Below are 26,623 nucleotides of genomic sequence, written 5' to 3' on the forward strand. Positions count from 1 at the left end.
TTTTACGGTTTAAAGTTCGGTTTAGAACCCTAACCGAAACCCTAAATTTCATGGTTGATCTCTTGATGATACATGCTTGGTTTGGTATATAAGACCTGTACTTAGCTTATATAGAAGCACGAGAACCTAGAAATTGGATTAAGAGAGCGAAAACGGCGAAAACCGTAAAGGTAATACCGAAATGTTTGATTACGGGCTGTTTAGGTTAAGGTTGTGATGTGCATATTTTTAGGTAATGAAAGTTTTTAGGGACATCAGGGACCATATCTTTGAGTCCGTGTCCAAATTTGGTAATTTTTCGACTATCCGAGAATATTTGGCGAATTTATTACCGAATTGGGACGTTTATTTGGGAAAAATACCTAAAATGCTTGAAAAATTATGAAAATTTGTGGGGAACTATGATCACATATGACATTTGGGGTCATTTCGAAAAGGCTAAGTATGTTTTGTGGATTCGCGTTTATTCGAGTTATCGTAGTCGTTTTTGGCTCGAAAAGGATATTTGGCAAAGTTGTTAACTTCTGGAATTGCTAAAGGTTATTTTGGGAAGTGTTTTGATCACTCAGGAGTTTTGGCGGATTTTTCGGAAATCGTTTGGTATAAACGGATGATTTTCGGGCTAAATAAAGCATATAAAATGAATTTTTATAAATTAATAAATCAGTAAATAATTCCTGAAATATTTTTATAAAATTCTATGTATTTTAATTGATAAGTTTCTAAATTTTCATAATTCAATGATAAACAGATCATTTGTTGTGTTAAATTGAATGTTAAACAAATTCAATTTTGATAAAAACCGACGGGTTTGTGATTAACGAACATGTTAGAATATCAAGATATCAAGAGTGATCAAAAAGCATATTTTCAGATTAATTATGTTAAACAAACTTTTTGTGAGAAATCCGGACAATTTGGATATATTAAGCGCGTTTTTCTCCAAATCAAACTAAATAAATGGAAACGAGCCCTGTAGCGAATCCAGACAACTGATCCGTGATCTTTCTTTATAACTCAATCATTTTATCAACTAACACGTTTACCCAAGTTTACATCCCCATAACTATTTTCCAAACGTGTAAACGAGTAACTTGGCCCAGCTGGTAAAACAGGGAAGCTGAGCCAAGTTCGATTTTAAACATTAGACAATGAACAACATCACAATCTAAGCCTACTTACAGCCACACCTAGACTAGCTATACAGCCCAGCTTAGTATAAAGATTATAATAATATTAAAATATTAATATTATTATAATATGGACTATAGGGACTAAGTGAAAGCAATGAAAACGAACCCCGAGCTGACCTCGCACTGAATGCCTACAAAACCGTATTTTCATGACCCCACTCTTTAAACTATTTTACGAACTTTTGGGGTGAAAAACATGTTTATACACGTTATCTATCTGAAACCGGTTCAGGATGTAAATTATCTGAACATTTATATATGAAAAGCCCCTACGAACATAATGATTGACTATGTGTTGATGGAAGGTGATTATTATCGTTGATTGATATATTAAGTGGAGATAGTACGAATAACAAAACATAATGAAATTACACGTGACAACATGTTTATACAAACACGTTATGTAATGTTAAACATAACTAGTTTGGGAAACAACGTGGTCTGTAATAGCCATGGGGATAACATAGTCTGTGATGATCATGAGGCTATTACGGGCGGAAGGGGGGCCACAATAGTAATAAACTAAAGTTGAGTATGGCCTATGAGCCAAGTTCTGCTGCAACTCAATAAACTAAAGTTGAGTATGGCCTATGAGCCAAGTTCTGCTACAACTTAATAAACTAAAGTTGAGTATGGTCTATGAGCCAAGTTCTGCTACAACTTAATAAACTACAGTCGAGTATGGCCTATGAGCCAAGTTCTGCTGCAACGAAACAAACTAACTTGATTATGGCATGAATGCCAAGAGAATATTGTGATTATGCATATTGTGGGCGGAAGGGGCACAATGGTTGATGATACGTGAGATATACTATACGTGTATATGTATATGTATGTGTGTATATATATATATATATATATAAATTCTGTGTAATGGTTGACCTTAAGTGGAACCGTTGTGTGCGGAAGGGGAGTCGCAGTGGTTGATTTTACGTGGAAAATGAAGGCACGTAGTACGAACGAACAGTCACTATTTTATCGTAATTTCAAACTTTTATCATAAACTTATGCACACACATATGTATATACAAAGACACAAATGTACATATACAAATACATTTTCTTACATACGCGCGTACATAAAAACTATGACTGTGTGGTACGCATAACTGATTTCGTTAAAACTTATGAAACTCACCAACTATTCGTAGTTGACTTGCTTTTAACATGCTTTCAGGTATTCAGAAAAGTGGTGTAAAGTGCTTATGTGCTATCTGTATAGGTTGTGATCGATGCTATGTAAACTGGTACAAGCATTCGAGTTAGAAGTGAAATAGTTGAAAAGCTAGTTTTGATTGTATCACCTAGTTTGTAAAAGACGTTAGAACAATGTAATATATTGTAAATTAGTCAATAATGTTTCGTTATGAACAATGTATTTGATACCAGTTGTGTCTGTTACATTACCTTTTTACGCTTCTGCAAAGCGCTTAATGGGGTGTGACAGAAGTTGGTATCAGAGCCATTGGTTATAAAGGATTAGGTTATCCCTTAGGATACCTGTAATATAACCGTAGGCTTGATTATATATGGGAAATTTAATAATAAGTAACGATATATACTTATGGATGCCAGGATGAACTCGTAAGGCAAGTAAGTTATTATGGTCCGGAACGTAATGACAAACTTGCTTGTACGAGAGAATTCGGGAAAAGTCGCGGAACATACCGATAGGTAAAAATGGCAACATACATGTATAAAGGTGTTGTGGAGTAGATATGTAACATGCATATGTGTTTATCTGAAACAAGGTGTATGGATACTTGTACATACGGTACCGACGATAATATTAAATCTTATTGTAACAAATATTATATTCGATTATAATCAATATTAATTCTTATTATAATTAAAATTTTAATTTATTAAAACTAATACTATATTTTATTACAACTAAACTTATATCGGGTCATAACAAATAACATAATTTATTTTTGTCCTAATTAATAATATCCTTTACTCGGGTCAAAGCGATCGAAAAATGTTAATTTATGACTAACGGTTGCACCGAAAGAGATTGAGATCGGGTAACTTTATGACGAATGAAGAATCAATGTTGACTGAAAACGAAAATTCTGATAATGCTTTATCGAGTCCGAACTGAGTCCTAATGCATGATAGAATCACAGATCGGGCGTGATATGAAAGGCCCAGGAAAGAACCACAGGGAGTGTGATCTACATATACTCATCTCAATAAAGGATATAGTACTTCCCAGTTCGGAGCTAATATTTATTTCACGAACCTGTTTTCTAACAGTAAACTGAACTGCTTTCCGATCTTCTTTCCACTTACGTTGTTCAGGAAAAGACGCTATTCCTAGGAAAATACCTAGTGACGAACCCGATTTATTAAATCATAAATATAATAATTATTTTACAAAGTCTTCAATTATATTATAACAGACCGTGACCACTAGTACATGTTATGTATTATCTGAATTTCAAAAAGAAATACTAATAATATTAATATTCTTTACAAATCACCAGAACAACCAACCCCGATGAACCTCCTTAACTACCAAACTTATCAAACCATTTATGTACGAATACCTTCAATCACTTTGACATTTTTGCCACTTCGATCCGTTATTACAGAAAGGAAGCCCCTTACTCTTGAGTCGATGAGGTACCCTGGCTGGTATGGGACATGCTTACCCCCAACCAGTAAATTACCATTTTTAGTAGACCCAACATACATACGGATACCGAATGACCGGATGAGAGAATATATTCTATAGTTATATTTAACAACATTCAGAGGTCCTGTGGAATATACAAATGCATCCCTATTATAACGCACTGATTAAACTCGTAACGGGAAGATGTCTACTTAGGGGAAAGGCCGGACAAACACAATTACCCAATGATAGGATCGTGCCGGAATAATTTCCGAGCGAGTTGTAAACCGTTTATAATTCTTATAATGTGTACTTGGATAGATAAGGATAGTATGATATTGTTGCGTATAGAATCTTTTTGATACTCCATGCAAGCATCTAATAATGTGTGCTATGCTTATATGGAGGACAATTTGGGCTATCTGTTACAATACTGACCCTTACCGGGTTGAAATTTTTTGTCACTTGGTAGCAACTCTTGATATTTACTTACAACAACGGCCTCTGTTAGGCTAAATCTATGTACTATCCCTAGTGTGTAGACTCGGGAACAGCTCCATGTGATACATACGTGTTATTTGAAATACCTGATTACTTGTTAATATGATTCTTTTTGTGATTAGTTAAGTAGCGAACTGTTGTTAATTGTGGTATAACTGGTTATTGTTATAGAATGGCCTCGAAGAAAACAAATACATTATCTGAGGCAGATGTAGCCGAGATGATTGCTCGGCAACTACAGACAATACTTCCGACTATAGCAGCACAATTCGCTGCTGGTACTAATACAACTAGTTTTATTAAAAACTCCAATTACTCTAACAAACACCAAAATATATCTAAAAAGTTACAGCTAACAACTTATAGCCACCAACAAACCGTCACTAGAACAACATAGCCATAATAATTTAACAAACGAGGAATAATGGCCCTCTCACGTATGAAAGTTTAAGAACAATTTTCTCTGGTTATTCGGTCCTTACTAGTACCGGTACCTACCTCCCCATGATATTTATCCAAGTCACGTGACTAACATGTGAGCGTGGAGCTAAATTAGCCAGTCATCGACCCATATATCCTTATTTATCGGACTGCACGGCCTTTGATGTAAACCAAGCAGCTACTCCTCTCCACTCTTTTTGGTTAACATTTGCAGGTACGTAAATATCTATCTTCTTCTTTCTTGATTATATTATGAAGTTGTAAGCTTCCTACTACTTTTATTGCTTAGATTCACTCACTTTATTTCATCTCTTATCATCAGTTAGTTTATGCTTCCTTAATCTCTGTTTTATTAAGCATCTGTTCATCTGCTTGCTTTTAACTTTGTTACTTGAAAATCATTTTCTAAGCAGAATATGATCTGATCCAACTTTAAGCAGAAAATCAAGGTTGACTTTTTTTTCCCTCTTATCAATTGCTCTTGTAAGGCTTACGTTATTTGCTGTTAGATCTACGGTTGTTTAAATTAAAGCTACTTACTTCTCAAGCTCCCATCTTTAGAGTTATAGTTTCTTTTTCTTCAAGACTTGAATAAACTAACAAATAAATTATTGATAAACTAATAGTCTGCGCAGTTGAGTTGAGAAAAAAATTGCACTAGATGTATATTCTCGATGGTTAATAAATAAATAAGTATTCAAAATTGGACACTCAACTACTATATCATTTTTCAACTGTCATGATAAGTTAAGTATATCCTTATTAATTATATATATAAGGAGGGGATCAAGAGAAAACTCATTTTTAGAGAGAAAACTTATATATAGGGAGAGGATCAAGAGAAAACTCATCTTTAGAGAGAAAACTTAAAAACTTCTAAAGAATTATTTTTAATTAAAAATAAAAAAATATTTTCAAAATTCTGTTTTTGCCATTATTTTTATATTTTCTTACCCTTCACTCGAAAAAAATAAAAAAAATTAAAAAAAAAATAAAAAACAAAAACCCGCTGTAATGTACATACGTATTACTGTGCGATACCGTTGTATTACACATGTGTATTACTATGTATTTTTAAGTTCAATAGTGTTTAATTGCATATATTCAATATTTGTGTATTGTATATGTGTAGTAGTGTTGTATTATATGGAAAAAGAAATAATAATAAAATAAAAGTCGATGTAGTGCACATGTGCGTTAATGTTGTATTACACATACGTACTAATGTGTATTCGATGTGCATATTAGTCTTCTATTGCATATATACAATAGTATGTATCAAATATGTGCAATAGTGTTGTATTCTATGCAATACAACACTTTTGCATATATGCAATGCATACTATTACACATGTGCACTACACCGATGGGGTTACCGACAAATTTTATTATTATTATTTTTTGGAACCAATAACAACATACAAGAATAATGAAAAAAAAAAGAAACTTCAAAAAATTTTTTAAAAAAAAGTTAAAAATAGTATTTTAGGAGTTTTTAGGTTTTCTCTTTAAGAGGAGCTTTCACTATGTATTAATATCATATATTCATATAATTACAGTCTTATATATTTTATTTGACAGCCATGATTTATTTGTGTCATAACTTTAATATATCTAGTCTAACCTGTCTTTTTTCAGCTGTGAGTTTTATGCTTTGGACTACATCCACTTTGTTTTATGGACTACTGTTGATTTATAATTAAACTTTTCTATGTTTAAGGCACAAGTTATGAATTGTGATTTATAAAGAATTTTTCGAAAACATTGTTCAGGTCATTGTTCATCATGGGAAATCGTTATCTTTGGCTCGCTTTGTGCTTATGCACTTTGTTGCCCTCAATGCTTGATGCATCCTCTGATGGATTACTGAGAATCAGCGTCAAGAAAAGACCGTTGGACATCAATAGCATTAAAGCTGCAAGAAAAGGAGACAAATATGCAAAAAGTCTTGAAAACAGACTACTCGGTTTGTCTGATTCTGATTCTGAACCGGATTCACTCCCTCTAACCAACTACCTTGATGCTCAATACTACGGAGAAATTAGTATTGGTTCTCCCCCTCAAACATTCACTGTCATATTTGACACAGGCAGCTCAAACCTTTGGGTCCCATCATCCAAATGCATATTCTCTGTAAGTTCTGTTTATTTACAGTCCGCGAAAACATCACTGTGTTTTTATTTTATTAACTATGTTTAACCGTTTGCAGATTGCTTGCTACTTTCATAACAGGTTTAAGGGAACAAAAATCATCTACTTACACCAAAATCGGTAAAGAATCGTCCAACTTTCTCTGAATTGATGATTTGTCTTTAATTTAATTACAAGTTACAAATTACAAGTGTTTGGTTTGTAATGAATAATGATCAGGGGACCAGCTGCAAATAAACTATGGATCCGGTTCGATTTCTGGATTCTCTAGTAAGGATACCGTTCAAGTTGGTGATATCAGTGTTGTAGATCAAGTAAGTCTTGCATTCTTGTGTCTGCCACATCATCAGTTCAGTTATTATTGAATCAACAATGACTTGCTTTATGTGTCAGGATTTAATTGAAGTTACCAAAGAAGGAAGCCTGTCGTTTATCATTGGAAAGTTTGATGGAATTCTTGGACTCGGGTTTAAGGAAATTTCAGTTGGAGGGTTGCAGCCAGTCTGGTACTAATTCTACTAGATCAAATTCTTTTACTGCCTCCTGTATGTGGCATGCTACTTATTATGTTCTGGTAATTGATAGGTACAATATGATAGAACAAGGGCTTGTTAAAGAACAGGTATTCTCGTTTTGGCTTAACCGAAACGAGGCTGATGAAGATGGTGGCGAGCTTGTGTTTAGTGGTGTTGATCCAGACCACTTCATAGGCGAGCACTCATACGTTCCCGTCTCTAAAAAGGGTTACTGGCAGGTGCGAGTCAATAAAAGTTCTTGGCCATATTTATAAATGAAATATCAATTGATCTGAAATTTGTGTTTTGAATATATTTATGTAGTTTGATATGGGAGATTTCCTTATTGGAAACCAATCCACTGGTAACTTTAACCATTCAACTCCACTTTGCTAATAATAATATTAATTAATACCATCACCACAAATCATCAACAATCCTTATCTTATAATGGTTTGTGCAGGCTACTGCGCGGATGGTTGTGCAGCTATTGTGGATTCTGGAACATCCTTGCTCGCCGGTCCAACCGTAAGTGTTTCATATGGATATTCTAGGTAGAAACCTGTGTATACACAGCTGAGTAAATGAAAAATTAAATAGTTAGCGATAAAGATTTAAGACTTATAAAACGATAGACGTATGATATGATTGAAATTACTCTGAAGTTACTAACTAATAATTTATTGGCAATTTCATAGAATAGTAACCAAGTTTCAAAAGTGTTTCAATTAGATCATTCAACTTTAAAAAGTGTTCCAATTAAGTCACTCAACTTTCATATTTTATTAAATTAAAGGTTTTAACATGTTTTTTCAGCCTTTTTCTTTTTTGTTTTACATAGGAAATCTTTTTTATCCTTTTTTTTACGTTGACGTTGAGTGGCGACGTGGATTTTATTTTTTATTTTTAAATTTTAATATAATTAACGTTAATTTAAATTTAACTACATGTATTGCAAATTCTGACTCCCACATCTTATCCTCCATTTCTTTCTTGACGCACAAAAAAATTGGTGAGACTCGATTTGAAGATTTAGTGACCCGATTTGGGGAAAATTGCATGAGTGACCTAATTGGAACACTTTTGAAACTTGGTTACTATTATATGAGATATTCTCTTTAATATATATATATGAAGTCAAATATCTAATATATATTACTATATTTAATTCAACATATAATGTTTTATTACTATAAGCACGAATGGGTGAAATGAGAAAAGCTGGAAAAAGAATCTTGGGCTCATAGAACCGTGACACTTGGTGCAACAAGTAACTTATTGATTAGGTATAGATTTACTTAGCTACCTTTGTACATTTCAGACTATTGTGACTGAGATCAACTATGCAATTGGGGCTGAAGGAGTACTCAGCAGTGAATGCAAAACCCTTGTTAGTGAATATGGTGATATGATTTGGGATCTCCTTGTTTCTGGGGTCTGTATTTCGTTCTTAATTTTCTTACCCTCTTTATGAGTTTTCGGTTCTAATTAATATCTAAAGCAAGTTGATAATATGACTTTCAGGTAACACCTGGAAAAGTTTGTTCACAGGTTGGTTTATGTTTCTCCAGTGGAACTCAATCTGTAAGGTATGTATCTGTTTATGTTTAAATTATAACAGTTGATAAGGAGTGTGATATTAAAATTTTTTTACTTTTATTATTGCAGTTCAAATATTGAGTCAGTGGTTGAAGGCGGAGTTGGGGACACAGTGTTATGTGAAGCATGCCAAATGGCGGTCATTTGGATGCAAAACCAGCTGCGACAATCTGAGACTAAAGAAGCCGTGCTAAGCTATGTGGATAAGGTAATTCTTTACTATTATTTATAATGCACATGAATACGCCTTAACCACTTTTAATGATAGCTTTGCGAGAGCATACCGAGCCCAGCTGGTGAATCAGTTATAGATTGCAATAGCCTCTCTCAGATGCCCAATGTGTCATTCACCATTGGGGACAGACTCTATACCCTCACTCCAGAACAGGTATCATTTTCATTTTTCTGAGTCATCTATGTAACTTTGACTTCGGCTTTTGCAGTCAAAATGATTATTTATTGTGCCTTTGATTATTATTATTGTAGTATATTCTGAAAACTGGAGAAGGGATTGCTGCGGTTTGCATCAGTGGTTTCATGGCTTTGGATGTGGCACCGCCAGCAGGTCCTCTATGGTAAGTTGCATTTTCGATCAAAACAAAGGCCAATGGCATAGTTATAAAGATTGCAATTAGTTGCGTGTCTGATGTGTATTGGGGTGCAGGATTCTTGGAGATGTGTTCATGGGGGTGTACCACACTGTGTTTGACTACGGGAATCTGCAGCTTGGGTTTGCTAAATCGGCTTAGTATGTTTGCTCGGTTGGTGTAAATAAGTGAATGGATGTATCACGTTTACTTGAATATGTTCATTACTGGTATTGGGTATGTTAGGATGCTTGTTGGTGATCTTCCATGGTCACATATGTAAAAGTGAAGTTGCTAAAAGGAAATTATGTATCCTTTGTTTGTACTCTATTAAAAATGCTTAGTAGCATGGAGTTATGATGAGACCTTTGCCCTTATTTAGGCGTGTATCTCATGTAATAATAATGTTTTTAATTATACAAATATCATATCATAAATAAACACCGATTCAGTTGGGTGTTATTGTCACATAATTTTGGGAAAAGGTTTTTTTAACTTTTGTACCCAACCTTGCAATGGAAATTTTTAAAACAAGCGTCAATTACATCGTTGAGTAAAATAAAATATCGTAATCATAAAACGTTTTGTGTGAAATAATGTATATATGTGTGAATCTTTGAGTGGACAAAAGTGAAATTGCAATAATTTTGACGTTATTATACTAATCTCGTGAAAATAATGTTAAAAGTGGCGGATGGTTAATCAGGCATAATGTGGTGGCGTTGATAGCCAAAAGACAAGGGTGCATACACCAATCGACCGGTGTGCCGATGGTTGAGTGTTATGTGTCTTATGTCCAAGGCTTGATGCAAAACCACTATCGAGTCGGGGGTCTCACGGGAAGCAGCCTCTCTATTCCTATGGAGTAGGGGTAAGGCTGTCTACATCTTACCCTTCTCAGACCCTACCATAGCTTTGCTATTGGTGGGATATACTGAGTGCGATGATGATGATGTTTTGTGTGAAATAAATTGTAATCATAAAACCTTTTACATTATCTTTGGTTACAACTGTAATGTATGATTCCGTTACGGATTGAAAATATTGCAAGGTATGTGCATGGGCGGATGTAACATATAAGGAGGCGGCGAAGTAGAAATTTTTACGTTTTATGTATTACGTTACCCCTAAAATTATATTACGCTACCCCTTAAAAATTTTGAAAACTCCAAAACTTTACCTTTTAAAGTTTTAAAAGCCCAAGATGATTAAAAGTCTACCATTTAATTAAAACTTAAAAGCCCAACTTATAATCGGGTGAGGGTATGCATGAAATGGGTTACTGTGCGACGGTACGAAACGCGTAATCTGGCACCCGTATGCACTAAACAGGTGACCAAACGTGGAGATGCACGTAATGCTAAACTAGGTCTGGGATGCGTGAAATGCTTAACAAGGTGGTTCTACAAGCGAAATGCTTTACGGGCACCGGTACACTCGAAATGCATTACGAGACCAGCGAAACTGGTAACTGGGCGCTAGTACACGCGAAACAAATAATCCAATGCTGGTACGTGCAGCGCATAACCAGGCTGGGGAAGTGCGAAATGCGCTACCGGGCCCCTATACGCGCAAAACACGAAACCGGTAAAATAAAATTTTCGTTAATGTACAGTCAAAAAATTTTTTACGCTACCCCTAAAATTATGTTCTAGATCCGCCACTGGGTATGTGACTTGTCTCATATCGGTTGTATGGGCAGCTGATGTGGTATTTATAAGCCAAACGGGTTCCATCATTTATTAGACTAGTCTTTTGGGTTGATGAACTCCTTTGGCTTATAAAACCTACATCAGTTGTCTATACAACCGACAAGGGACAAGTCTCATACATTGATGGTTTTATGTTATAAGTTTCTAATATTTATATATTTTTTTAGACTTAACTTGTATATTTATTGTAAGAAATTTAATAATATACTTAGGGTCTGATGATGAAAAGGTTTCACAAATAAATGAGATGTTATAACCCGGTTTAAAAGATATATGGGTTTGGTGAGACACATGACCCGTTTATTTTTTTTAGTATAAGATTGTTTTTTAATGATAAATAATATCTTCTTAAAAAAATCAAAAATTAATTTTTAGTATATCCGTAGTGTATAAGATTTTCATATCAAATACCTGGTAAGATTAGTTTTTAATTAAATGAGATTTTATAACTTGTTTAAGGGTTACCTGAGTTTGATGAGACACATACATGTGAATTCGGATCAAATGCATAAGAAGCCTCCATTCACAAATAAAACAATTTGGTATATATATATATATATATATATATATATATATATATATATATATTGGATGGATCTTTTGAAAACCATTGTGAGTTTTAAGAACAACTTCATTCTAGACCGCACATTTAATTAAATGGATTGAAATACGTGGTTGAGATTAAATCGGGCAAAAAAGTCAAAGTAGGAGACCGAATAAAGATGTAAGTGGTTACACTAACTTTTACGTCCGTTACACATGTGTAAAAAGTCGACTCGGTGCGTAAAAAAATATGTAATTTTTTTACATGTATGTAACCTACATATATTACGCATGTGTAATAAAAAATTCGAAAAAAAAAAATCGTTAAACTGAGTTCTTAAAATTCAAAGGGGTTCTCATTTGAAATCTCCCATATATATATATATATAGGGTTTGGATCAAATACAAATGAAATTAACGTGCTAAACGTAAGAATCAAGTAGAGTAATTATATATACAAGTAGAGTAATTATGCAATTACATCATAGAGTAATTACGTAATTACTCTATGGTGTAATTGCATAATTACTCTACTTGTATATATAATTACTCTACTTGATTTTCATGTTTAACACGTTAATTTCATTTGTACGTTAACCCTCCCATATATATATATATATATATATATATATTACATTATAATAGAGATATGCAACTTTTCCCGTTCCACATTCTATACTTAAGACCCCGTAATATTAAATGCTAATCAAGTCTCCGGCAAAATCCCGGCATAGTTGACGATCTCCGGCACATACAAACCGTCCATTACACCTCAATTTTACTCGGCATGTCCAATGATTGCATTCAATTTGCCGTTACAACCCATTCAACTCCTTTAACCTTAACCTTTACTCACCAAACCAACCTTGTAAGCTTCAATCACTCACTCATCAAATATTTAAATCGAATGGAAGACTGTAATCCATATAGATCATGATAACACAATCTCCATCTGCTATTTGAATTGAAGGCGTGCTATGTATTACATTTTTAGTTATCGTTCAATTTCAATTTCTTGTTTCAGGATTGCCCCAAATCAGTTAGCTTATTTTGCTTAGTCTTTCTTTACCTTCTAAACTTCCAAGCCCCACTTATGTTGGATTTGCAAGTAAGTTTCTATTATTAAAATTTTAATGCATACCAAACGCCTAAGCTAACTTTGTATGTATGAAATTGATAGGCCGGGTTTGTTTAGATGGAAGGATCAAATATGTGTTTCAGTCAAAAACCATTATGAAGGTGGAACTTTTGTTATTATCTTCTCTTGAAGGGAAGATGAATCCAGCAACCTTGCTGGACGTCTTCAAGAAGCTGGTAATTCAAAAAATTTGGCATTATTTCCTTACATAATTCCATTATTATCAACATAGTATATATGTAACACATTTTGTTTTATACTTTTATTTTATAATTTCGGTCTATATATCGGTTTAGGCATAGAACTAGCCAACCTGATCCAAACTGGTTCGGGTTGTTTTTAATCCGGTTTAACCTGTTTTATTGAAAAATATCCAACCGCTGTACGAACCGGCGGTTTGGGAACCGGTTTGGTAGAAACCAGTTTAAGAAACGAACTGGTTTGGATTTCGATTAACCGGTTCCAAACCGTTTTTTTTGTACACCTCTAAATCGGTGGCTAAAACTTTTTTTATTTTTGATCTTTGAAATTCTATAAGAGAGACATTGAAGAATTTAAATAAATCCTTAAATGGGGTCGAATTTGGACCAGAGTGCTTATCCATTTCACCATAAACTGAATGGGGACATTCTTTATATGTAGTTTACCCATATCTAATTGGTTTGGGATATAATGTTATTTTTTTTGGTAGTTTAATATAGTAGTAAGTTAGCATTAGCAGTTTCATAAATGTTTCACTAAAGCAATTCATATATTTATAGCTATAGCCTATAGGTGAAATCACTCGACTTTCATAATTGTTCTTATATTGTGAAATTTGGTATATTTTACGGTTACCAAGTTATAGATGATTATGTGTTAGTTTATTATTATTATTATTATTATTATTATTATTATTATTATTATTTATTGTTTTGTGAGTTGTTATAGATTTTATTTGTTCAAGGTTATAAAATGAAATTAGCTCTGCAAAAAATGTCCTGGTTAGGACTCTCATGATACCTGTTGCAAAAATTCCCAGACAAGAATATGCTTTATCTTGTTACTAATTGTTTGCATTTTTTTTTCTGATTTATGATAATTTTCATGAAAACGGTGGACGATATGTTGTTGACTTTGCTGGTTGAGTTTGGTTTCTCTGATTTAGTAATTCTGACTTTTTTGGTCAGCATTGACCACAAAGTCAACCAGCGAGTCAACTGTCTATTTTGGTAAATATGGAGGTGTAGTCTTTAAAAACTCAGACCGGATCGGCTGATTGAACTGGTTGGAGCGGGACTCACATAAATAGTCAGGTTTACACATGTTAAATCGTCGAACTGTCTGGTTTTAAATTGAACAGGATCAGCCATTGACCCGTTGTATAGGTCGAACCATCAAATTAATTTTTTTATTGTAATTTTTATTTTCTTCACGTTTTGGTCTTTTATAGATAGCTTGAGAAGTTGCAATTGTATCTTTAGCCGGTGTGAGACACCTCTAGATAACGAAAAACCAAATACAATTTTCATAAATGTAAAGTATTTTCAAGATTGTGTTATAAATTATTTCATTTTAATAAAGAAGCAGGGGTCAAGATAAGTTATAACAGCAACATAATAGAGTCATTTGTTGAAGTACTTGAAAGTTGAAACCAAGTCATTTTGGTCGGGCTAAAATACTAAATACCGAGGTGCTACGTGAGGTACTGCTTTCATTCGATCTTTCGATTTCTTGTTTTCATCTTCCGTTTTGTTGATGTATGAATCATATGCGATTGCTTTTAGGTTTAATTACTTACTTATGGATCCCATGAAATTGGAACTTAATCACTTAAGGTTATTGTTGTAATGAATTTGGGTCTCGATTACTTTAGACTATTGTTTTTATGTGGATTTTGTAGTTAATTTACATTTCAAGTGGTTATTGTAAATTGGTACATTAATTAATCAGTAGATTTGCATGGTATTGGCATACCCGTCGTAAAGACGATGCTTTATGATACCAAGTTACGTTTCAAACTTACATTCCAAATTACATTACGTATGTACACCATTTATTCATGTAAACCAAATAAATGCACACCATCAAATATAAATTTTACTAGTAAATGCTGGTACCATAACAAATCAAATTGCTATCGGCGTTGCATCCCCACCGCAACATTTCCCGTTCTCTCTCCTTCAAACGCCTTTATATTTATGACTCTTTCCGGCGAACTTTATAACTCCGGTTACGTTGGTTTAGGTCGTTGCTCAGGCGACTTTCCCTCTCCTTCTCTCATTTAATTCAATTGGTGTCCGTTTCATGTTCTGTTCAATTATGCCTTTAAACCTTATATTATATATTACCGCTTCAATTGAACGCTTCCGACCCTTCCATCCGATTAGGAAGAACTCCATAACTAGCAAATTTCATCTCTGATGTTCAGGTGCTATTCAGGTTTCAATTTCATCTCTCATTATCATTCTTTTTTTATTATGTTTTTCTAGGGTTCATGTGTTTTCGAATTTGGGGAAGAACTCCATAGATTATTCAGGTATCAAATTTCATCTCAATTAAGCATGTCATTTTTGTTGTTTAATTATAAGTGGCGTTTTGCCAGTAGGCTACGCACACCAATCTTGTCTGGTAACACTTTTATGTGTTATTTTGTGCCTTAGTTTTTTGATATGTTGTTTATGCTCACTCTACTTGTTGGAGACTTAATAAAGTTCTCTCTTTATTGGCAGACAATGGGATTATTCAATTTGCAAGCTTCATAAGATGAAAGAATTAAGTACCCTAGGTATGAGATATGAACCGGATTACTTTATGTACCCTAGGCTTGTTGAATTAACGTGATTTCTACTTGTCTGACATGCATTTCATTCAAAGAATCCAATTATAAAATGTTAACAAGTTGTCTGATACGCTTGTTGAACTAACAATTTGCGTTTCTGTATGTTGAATTAACAGCTTTTTTAATAACAATGCTAATGAATTTAAACTTGTTTTGTAGGTTTATACACCATATTTTACTCTTCCATCTGCACATGAACTGCAGTTCCAACTTTCTGTTCTTCAACAGGTTGGTTTACTTCTTCCATGTTATATGGTGGGCCGTTCATGGATATATTAAGGCAATTAAGGTAGTTTAGGAGTTACTTCAATTTTTATTTTCATACACCTTTTATGCATATCTAACGAATAGGTAAGTATAAAGAACCCGCGAACCATTTGGCGGGAAGTTTGTTCATTTATTACACAAACGAACATGAAAACTAACTTTATGTTATTAAATTAAACGAACAAACATGAACACATGTTTTGTTGCTTCATTGACATTTGCAAAAGTACGTTTATGTACATTCATTTACGTTCAGTTATATACTTGTTCGTTTACATCGATTCATTTATGTTTGTTTAATTCTTTGTTTAAATATTAGTTCCAAGTATATTTGTTGCTAATATTAATTTAAAATCAGTTTCAATTTCGTATTTGAACAGATCTTCAGATACCTGTCCGCATGGTGCTCCCTCGAGAATGAGATACAGATCTCCATAACATACAACACCATCTAAAGAATTGGTATGTTTATTGTTTATTTTAAATTAAACATAATGGACAAAGTGTATTTCCAAATCAAACCTAACTAGACGCCAACCTGTTTTGATCATTAACACCCTCGGTGCATGAAATAGAAAAATAAAGCAGTCTGTAACGGAAAAACCGAACCCTAAAAAAATCGATGTTTTGTTTTATGTTTTTCTAAAAGCTGAATCTTTGGTTTTTGTTTTTCTAAAAGCCGAATTTTTGTTTGGTTTTTGGGTTGTGTGTAATTAAAACAAAAAATTGCTGAACCAAGTGTTTGAATGTTCATATTTATTATAAGAGTATAATAATTAGTGTTACTCCAATTTTGTTATCTTAAATCAATAATGATCAATTAATAATTTTCTAAAAGGATTTAGGCCCAAATCATAATTTTATGTCAATTTTTTTATTGGCCCTAAAAATCCAAGCCGAAATCGTAACTGAAACCAAACACGGCCCAACCAAAACCAAACGCTTTCAAAAAAAACTCAAAAACCGAATTTACGGGTTAATACCTCAAAAGAGAACCATGTGCATCCTGAAACCCCTGGCTTATTTTAGCCCGTAACCTGAGTAAACAACTCCGAAACATCTAACAACCCGACCCGAGAAAACCGAAAGACAAAAACAAGATTGAGTTTCTTTTTTCTTTTTTAATTCTAACTAAGTGTCAATTTTTAACCGTAATCGATTACTTAAACCAAACCGACGCAACCCGACCCGAACTCGGTTACCAAACCCGATCTAAACCCACTGGAAACCAGAGTAAACAAAACTTGTTTTTTCAACCTAAAACCTGAGTAAACATCTGAAACCCAAACAAACCGACCCGAAAAACTGAAACACAGAATACAAAAATGGCGTTTTTAATATTTAATTTAACACTGTCATTTTTAACCACAATTGATTAGCGAACCCGACCCAAAACAACCTGACTCGAACTTGGTTTACATACACGGTTGAAAAGATGACCATTAGGTTTACTAAGAATTCCTTTCTGTTAAATGAATTATGCAAAGCTCAAATAGTAAGGATAACAAAATAGTTCGATAAATTAATGTAGTATTTTGTTAGTTTTATTCTAAATTTGTACACTGCACGCATGTCTTCATATAATTAATAATGTGCTAAATAATGCCTGAACTTTTACAAAAAATTATAACCCATCTTTAATCACCTGAAGCTTTTCAAATATTTCTTCCAATTTATGTAACAACGTAATCTTTACCCTTTTATAGATGCAAAGTTAAGGTCAAACTGTAATATGATTTGGTGGTCGGGTCTGATAACAGGTCAACAAAGCTACGGTAAAGATGAGTCTTTACAATAAAAGTTCCGATTAGCTTGTCAAAATGGGTTTGAATTGTTGATAAATAAGTAGGAAACCCGCTAATTGATATGTGGCTCATTTGATTACAGATTTACAGGGAACACAATTGGCTGTAGGAACACATATGTTGACTACAAAGCTGGTAGGAGAAGTAAATCAATTGTGTTTTTCTATTTGGTAATACCTATTCTAATTTACATAGATAAGACTTTTTAAAGTAGTTTTAGTAACATCACTACAACTTGCAATCATGTATTTAGGGGGTGGTAATTTCAACCCATTTCCTTTTAAATGGGTCGATTGGCTTATAATTCATCTTTGCGTTACATAGCCTGTCTTCAGTATACATCAAACTTTGTAACAACTAACAAATGCCACATATGGCTTTAAAAAGTTTCATGATATACCTTTTAAAGAATCCATGTTGTTTTTGCATTTGAATTGTACTTTGCTTGACTACAAAAGTCAATGCTCTATCTTAACAGAAGGCGTCTCAATAATGCAGACGACTCGGTTCTAAAACTCAAATCTGCCTTTGATTTTTTTAAGGTTAAAGTTGGCTTGAGGCAAGAGTTGGCTTTTATTGTAAAAATGGACCAAATAGACATAACCTGCTGGTTTGAGGCTTAGACACCAAGCAGGCAAGGTGGTGGTACACAATTTTAGTATCAATATTTGTTGTTTATTCTTGTATGCATAATTGCATATAGCCATAAATTTAATCGGTTATATTTCATTTTCTTTTATTATTTTAGTATTGATTCCCACATACTTGTCGTGAAGCTCGGACTAATTCCCGCTGCTTTCCTCGTCGCAACGCGCGGGGTCTCCTACTAGTGTGTGTGTATATATATATGGGAAGATTTCAAATGAGAATCACTTTGAGTTTTAAGAACTCAAAAGAACTAAATGTAACAATTTTTTTTTTTGAATTTTTTTTACATATGCATAATATATGTAAGTTACATATATGTAAAAAAAATTATAGAATTTTTTACGCACCGAGTCGGCTTTTTACATGTGTGTTACGGACGTAAAAATTAGTGTAATCACTTACATCTTTATTCTCTCTCATACTTTAATTTTTTTAATCAGATTTAATATCAATCACATAATCTAATCCATTTAATTAAATGTTTGGCCAAGAATGAAGTTTTTAAGTTCTTAAAACTCAACAAGGTTCTTAAAATATCCCTCTTCTATATATATATATATATATATATATATTAGTTTCTATCCCCCGTATTATAGAGATTGTTTTACATGATTCGTTTGTAATATTTATATATTTTTTTGAATTCTAATTTTTATTTATTATAAGGAAGTTAATAATATACTTAAGATATGATGATAAAAATGTTTCACAAATAAATTAGATGTTATAACCCGATTTAAAAATTATCTGGGTTTGGTGAGAGTGGGATGTTCACGAATGTAACATTTGTTAAAATTTCGAACTTTAAAAACCCGACCCACTTAAAATTTTATTTTCGGTTATAAAATCAAATTAATAAATTTATTATCAATCATTTATTTTATTTCACGACGCTCGAATTAGTTTCGGTTATATTGTTTTAATAAAATAATCTAGCTATCAAAGATATGCCAAAAGAACCCCTAACTAACTTTTGATCACTCTTGTACCCACTGCAAAAGATGAGGGACCAAATGGCAAATATTATTCAAACCTGCCCTTCCTTCTCCTCCTTCCCTCCAAGCTCGGCCGAGACCCTTTCCCCTCATATGTCAACTCGTTTAATTCGCCCTAAATCACGAAATTAACTTTACAAAAATGATTCTCCACTAAAATACGAACCTACCGACACTTTTAACATGGTAAATGGCAGCTTATGGACAGCTAATTCAATCAATGTTAAGCTGCGGTTATCTCAACTCAGTAACACTATAAATACATGATCAAATTACAATTAAATCGCCCACGTCTTCTCTGCAATACAGTAACACAAACCCTAACCTAATTCCAGCACATAAGCCGTGTAAGATCATTTTAGAGTCCAAGCTTGAGCCGTGAAGAATAAACTGCCGTCAACCCTCAACTCGTGGCCGTTTCCGGTAATGTCATATGGCTTTAGGTCGTTTTGATGCAACAAACAAAAACCCTAAATCAATTTTAACATAAATAGAACAAATAATCTGAATTGAAAAAGCTAGGGTTTACGGGTTTGTAGTTGATCGGCTATGTGTGTGTGTGTGTATTTAAGTTGTTGATTTCTAAACGAGTTAGTCACCTGCCTTGATGGCAGGTGCAAGATTGGTTAAATTCAAACCAGCCTGGAGGCGCGGGTTCGAACCCCTCCGGGCCCGGTTTTGCTAATTTTGTTATTTTTTTTTTCATTTTAAACCCTTTTTATAATGTTATATATCCAATGAACCCTATTTTATTAAACCTTATTTTCATTTTCCGGACTTTTTCCGACATCTATACATTATACAAATGCATATATACATATAAATACATAGATATATTTTATATATGCATTGCTATATAATTTGAATACCAATACACATATATATTTTCGTTGTATATTAAAATGGACAAAACTATCTTAAGAGGTGAATTTCCTTTTAACTTTTTATTCGCTAAGGTATATATATATATATAGGGAGAGGATCAAGAGAAAACTCACCTTTAGAGAGAAAACTAAAAAACTCCTAGAAGCTCCTAAAGAATTATTTTTAATTAAAAATAAAAAAATATTTTCAAAATTCTGTTTTAGCCATTATTCTTATATTTTCTTATATTTCACTCGAAAAATATAAAAAATAAATAAATAAATAGAACCGCTGCAATGCACATACATATTACTGTGCGATACCGTTGTATTACACATGTGTATTACTATGTATTTTTGAGTTTAATAGTGTTTTATTGCATATATTCAATATTTGTGTATTGTATATGTGTAGTAGTGTTGTATTATATGGAAAAAAAAAATAATAAAATAAAAGTCGATGTGGTGCACACGTGCGTTAATGTTGTATTACACATACGTACTAATGTGTATTCGATGTGTGTATTCGTCTTATATTGCATATATACAATAGTGTGTATCAAATATGTGCAATAGTGTTGTATTCTATGCAATACAAACACTTTTGCACATATGCAATGCACACTATTACACATGTGCACTATACCGACGAGTTTACCGATAAGTTTTTTTTTGAACCAATAACAACATATAAGAATAATGAAAAAAAAATTCAAATTTTTTTTTTAAAAAGTTAAAAATAGTTTTTTAGAAGTTTTTAAGTTTTCTCTTTAAGAGGAGTTTTCACTAGAACCCACCCCTATATATACGTGTGTGTGTGTTTTATATAATCAATAATCAATATTTAATAAATATGTACATATAGATACATATTATATACTGTGTACTTATTCTATAATAATCATAATAAAACCCTAATAATAATAATAATAAATAACAACAATAATATCATCATCATCAACATCATCATCATCATCATCATCCTCGTACTCAGTATATCCCACTAATAGCAAAGCTATGATAGGGTCCTAGGAGGGTAAGATGTAGGCAGCTTTACCTCTACCCTATAGGAATAGAGAGGCTGCTTCCGGTGAGACCCCCGGCTCGATAGTAGTTTTGCATCAAGCCTTGGACATAAGGCACATAACACTCAACCGTCGGCACACCGGTCGATTGGTGCATGTACCATGGTCTTTCAGCTATCAACGCCACCACATGATGTCTGATTAACCTTCCACCACTTTTAACGTTATTTTCACGATATTAGTAAAATAACGTCAAAATTAGTGCAATTTCACTTTTGCCCACCCAAGTGTTCGTACATATATACATTATATGTGCGCACCGCAAGCAGGGCGCAAATAACAACAATAATACTAATAACAATAACAATAATTATTAATCTAATGAGATTCCAACTTTATTTATAACCTGATCGAATCTCAAACCCATCATAGACTTATTGTTATAATTATTTTGTTAAAGTTAATTAATCTTACCGTTAACAATTAGGATCCCTTGTCAACTTATCTTGAGTAGTGCAACCGTTTCCATCATAACTTTTACCACCATTGCATCACTTAATCCACTTGTTAAGGTAAGTAATTCACTTCCCCTTTTTACCATTTTACATTTTGGGGGCGTTATGCGTTCACAAACCCAATTATTTTATCTCACACTATAATTCCATTATCTGCGTTTATATGATATTGCTCAATTAGTTATACGTGCAAATGTGAATATGTGTTTATTTTGAGTTATGATTGTAGGTATCTCATCCTCATCCTCATTAGTATGATCATACGCCGTTGGAGTAGCTCGTTATCTATGTGATTCGAATGAAAAGACAATTTTTATATTATTGTTATTGTAGTTGTAGTAGTTCATATTTATCGCAAGAAATTGTCATTTTCAATATTATATGTATTCAAAAACCCATGATTACTTACTCAACTTTATGTTGGCAAACTATATATTTTCACGCATGACGCAGGTAGCTATATTAGATGAAGCAAGAGATTAAAGAATAGATGGGACTTTAGGATGCATGACAAATAAATACGAATATTAATTATTTTTCATTTGTAATGTTATTTACTTCGAGACAATGTTTGTGTTTTTACGTACTTGAATTATATGAAATAAACAATTTAGATAATGACACGTGTATTTACTTTATTGTCTTTTGAGCTAGGATAGAATTATGTCGCACCCCGGCATATTCCGCCATATGTTGGGGTGTGATAGATTGATATCAGATCCGTAGGCTATAAGATAGGTGGTTAGGCATAATGGCCTAGTAGCATGCTTAGGGTCCCTATACGTGTTCCTATACGCGCACTCTACTTGTTTAAATTTTTGTACATAGCTTAATTTATTTAAATTGTTTATCATGTACTATTGTACACAAAAGCACAAACTCATTCCGAGGCTATGCCTCACCCTCAAAATTATTTTTAAAACTTTAGAACGATCTTTACTGGGGAATTTCCTTAAGAAATCCCACCTTTTATTTCCCCTCCCCTTGAGGATGATTGGTGAGACGGATACGTAGTAACTGGTAGGGGGACACACTTGCTCACTGAACCCTTGACACCAAGGCTTACGAGCCTAAGGAAGTGCAATGCGCACAAATCTCAATCAGCCGTGAGACCTTGTTGCCTTCCTGGAGGGTGAGGTGTGGGTGTGAAACCTATTAGGCCAAGTATCACACCAAACGTTCACGAATTTACTACCCTCATTGTATCAATCGTGGTCATGTGACGATCACACCCTTAATTTATAACCGAATTCACGGTGATACCTGATTAAACTTGGGTTTTCCATGTTGTGTTTTAGTTGAATGGATGGGTGAAGTATACCAATACAGGGTGGTTCCCGAATTACTTCAACCATCTACCTCAACACCCCTCACAACTCAATTTTAATCGATTTTGTTGAAGCTAATACGTGAATATTTCAACAACTTTTATTTGGTTTTCGATATTTTCATCTTGTTGGAAGGAACCATGGTGGTTCATGAAATCCTAACCAACAAATGAAACCCTATATTTCAATATTGAGTTATGTTATTTTTTTATTATTTTATTTATTTTTCCTCATAATGTTAACGATGATAAAACTTTGTTTCATAAGAAATGCAAATCTCAACCTCAACCACAATCCCAACCTGAAATTGTTAAACAAAATTCACAAGTATCAATTTACATAAACCCGCATGTTAACAATATTTACTCGAGTCTCGTAAATTTACGCATTTTATCCTTGCAGCATGTCTTCACGTCTCATCAACCGTACCCTTCGCATCGGCAACTCTAGCCGTAACATGTCGTCTCGCATTACGAAGGGAATCGTAGAAGCCCTACCGATAATCATCTCTCAACTCCAAACCGCGAATGCCGCTACTAATACTTCCATGAACCCAAACCCTAATGTTTGCTCCTTCAAGCAATTCATGAATGCTAACCTGACCGACTACTTTGGGACCAAGAGTGCTACCACCCTTTTTTAGTGGTTCGAGCACATGGAAAGCGTGTTCCTCCATTGTGCATGCCCAGAAGACAAAAAGACCATGTACGCCTCAAGCGTTTTTAAATTGAATGCCCACAACTGGTGGAATAGTGAAAAACGTTCTCTTGGGGCTAAAGTCGCCATGGCCTTGCCATGGGATGACCTCAAGCAACTCATGCTCGAAAAGTTCTGCCCGAAACATGAACTCTGAAAGTTGTAAGAAGAGTTATGGAACTTGAAGCAAGAGGGTGGTGATAATACTGCCTACAACGACTGGTTCCACGAATTGAGCCTCCTCATTCCGCACATGGTCACTCCTTTGGAGCATGCCATTGACAAGTGCATCACGGGTTTGCCGATGTAAATCCAAGATTCCGTCCTAAGTGGCAACCCAAAGGATCTTCATGATGCCATTACCCTAGCTGGCTCCCTCACCGAAAACCATGTTAAGGGTGGGACTTTAACGCGTAAAAGTACAAAGAAGCCTACCGAAAAAGCCACGACTGAACTTTCCAACAAGGACAAGGTTGAAACCTCATCAAAACCCATGAACACCAACCCCCACACCAACTACAAAAATAACAACAACAATAAACGCAAACACCGAAACTATTCCCTAACCAACCCGAACTCATCACCAACCCAAAATATCCAAAGTCAACCCAACAAAAAGCCCTACACAGATACATATCCTTTGTTTAAAACCATGTAAGTTTCACCACCCTACCACCGCACAATCCCGAAAATGCTTCAATGGTGGCCCCCGGTCACTTCACCAACTCTTGCCGAGAACCTATACAAGCTCAACACAACTCATCCATCCCACAACCCATTATTAAACCATATCACCAATCATATGTCCCACCTTATGGAACCACTATACGAGCTTGCTATCATTGCGATAGCCCAAACCATCTTTGCAACACATGCCCAAAACTCGTTTATCAAATTCAAATCTACCCAAGCCCAACCAACCAACTCCAGATATATCAAGCCCAAACTTTCCAAATGCAAGCCCAAGCCGATCAAGCCCAACCAATGCAAGCCCAACCCTTCTAAGCTATTCAACCTCAACCAAACCAGGCCGAGCAAACTCAAGTTAACCAAGCCAACCAGGGTACGCAAGGATGCATGCACATTAACGCCAATGAATTTCAGCTTAGAAATCATGGCACCACTTCACACTAGTCCTTATACCCAAATACCTACCTACCCCGAGAAGACAAACGCTGCAAGCAACATTTTTTTTATCCTTTTCGCATGTTTTACTTTTGTTTTTCTTCTTTTCTTTTGAATAATGTCTTCTTGTACTCAAAATTTCAATATTATTAATAAAACCGTGTTTGCATTTGATATATCCATCTTCACTTACTCTCATCACAAAACACGACACGCATTGCTTATATTTATCTTTAGAATTATAATTGTTTGCTCATGATCAACTCAATTTAACGGCTTATGACCGGTGACCTCAAACGTAATCGTTAGTGGAAACTGGGACCATGTGCATGGCTATGTACCTGGTTATCTAATAGGAACTGTAATTCGGGTTGCCTATGACTGGCCACTTTTGAATGGTGGTTGTGTACTTGGTTAAGGCATAGCTATCTAATAGGAGCCCTATGCATGCATTTTATTTTATTGATTTTATATTTTCATTTACGATTTATCATTATCTCAATATGAGCGTCACAAGCATACACCCTCCCTGTAACGGCTAAACTTCCTCGGGAATATCACAACTAAAAACTTTTTGCGTCAATATTTCCTTAATTTTGTTAGTTTCTTGTGGTTATCATATGTTTACACAATTTTTTTAGCCTCTCATGACCCCCAATGTTTGGCTTGCGATTGATGCTGTGTAAATAGATGCAAGTATATTAGTAAGAAGTAAAATAGTTTAACAGATTGATTTTGATTTGTATCACCTAGTTTGTAAACGAAGTTAGAACGATGTAATATACTGAAAATTAGTTTGTAATGTTTCTTTATAAACAACGTGATTGATACCAGAGTTGTCTGTTACATTCCCGTTTTACACTTTCGCATTTGCTAGTCGGGGTGTGACACACTGGGTGAATAAAGTTGGTGTTAAAGGTAAAGCCATCGTGCCTGTTAAAGAAAGTCCTGTTAAAGGTTTTACCGCAAAGCCTTTTTAAGGACTACAAAATCGGTGGCAATATGATGAGAAGACAAGTGAAGCCGTGATTATGCTTGGAACGGGAGACAAGATTAAGTTTATACGGAGATCCAATGTGGTTGGTCAACCTATCTGAGTCTGACAACGGCGTTCTATTCAACAATCAGATCAGATGGGCGTATAATAAAGACAATGAGCTGGCTATGCAATTCCAACGGGTTGTACGTGTTTGTCATGCTTTCAGGATATATAGCTGTGCTGACCGGAAGTCCAACCTTTTCAAGATGTGAAAAACCGAATACGAGGGGGCGTTTGTTGATACATCTAAAGTCGTCTCATTCTTTGTTTATCGTTTTTGTAATAATTATAATGTTTTGGGCTAAATTGCAATTAATATAAAGTACATTCTCTATAGAATGTAAATAGTTTTGGATCCTCATTCGTTAGGGAATGTTAACGTCTGAGATGATAAGGTATTAGGCCGTTTGCTAGGGGGATGTCTAGCGAATGGTGGGGCGAGTGTGGCTTATTCGCTATGCCTGTATAGCGAATGAGACTTCGTTTCCTATATAAA

The 26,623-nt window shown here is 34.2% G+C and overlaps 1 pseudogene across 1 annotated transcript; it reads left to right on the plus strand.

Annotated features, from left to right (window-relative positions):
• Positions 1-6,522: 6,522 nt before the first annotated feature.
• LOC143544683 (aspartic proteinase oryzasin-1-like) lies at positions 6,523-9,945 on the plus strand (annotated as a pseudogene). Its single transcript, XR_013137291.1, has 13 exons — positions 6,523-6,888; positions 6,965-7,026; positions 7,126-7,220; positions 7,300-7,412; positions 7,492-7,660; positions 7,746-7,785; positions 7,885-7,949; positions 8,743-8,856; positions 8,946-9,010; positions 9,090-9,228; positions 9,289-9,408; positions 9,507-9,595; positions 9,685-9,945. The product of XR_013137291.1 is annotated as an aspartic proteinase oryzasin-1-like (transcript).
• Positions 9,946-26,623: the final 16,678 nt, after the last annotated feature.

Source organism: Bidens hawaiensis, unplaced genomic scaffold (assembly GCF_021521415.1).
Source record: "Bidens hawaiensis isolate Kalapana, Puna unplaced genomic scaffold, B.hawaiensis_p1.1 tig00013688_1, whole genome shotgun sequence".
NCBI classification, from domain to species: domain Eukaryota; kingdom Viridiplantae; phylum Streptophyta; class Magnoliopsida; order Asterales; family Asteraceae; genus Bidens; species Bidens hawaiensis.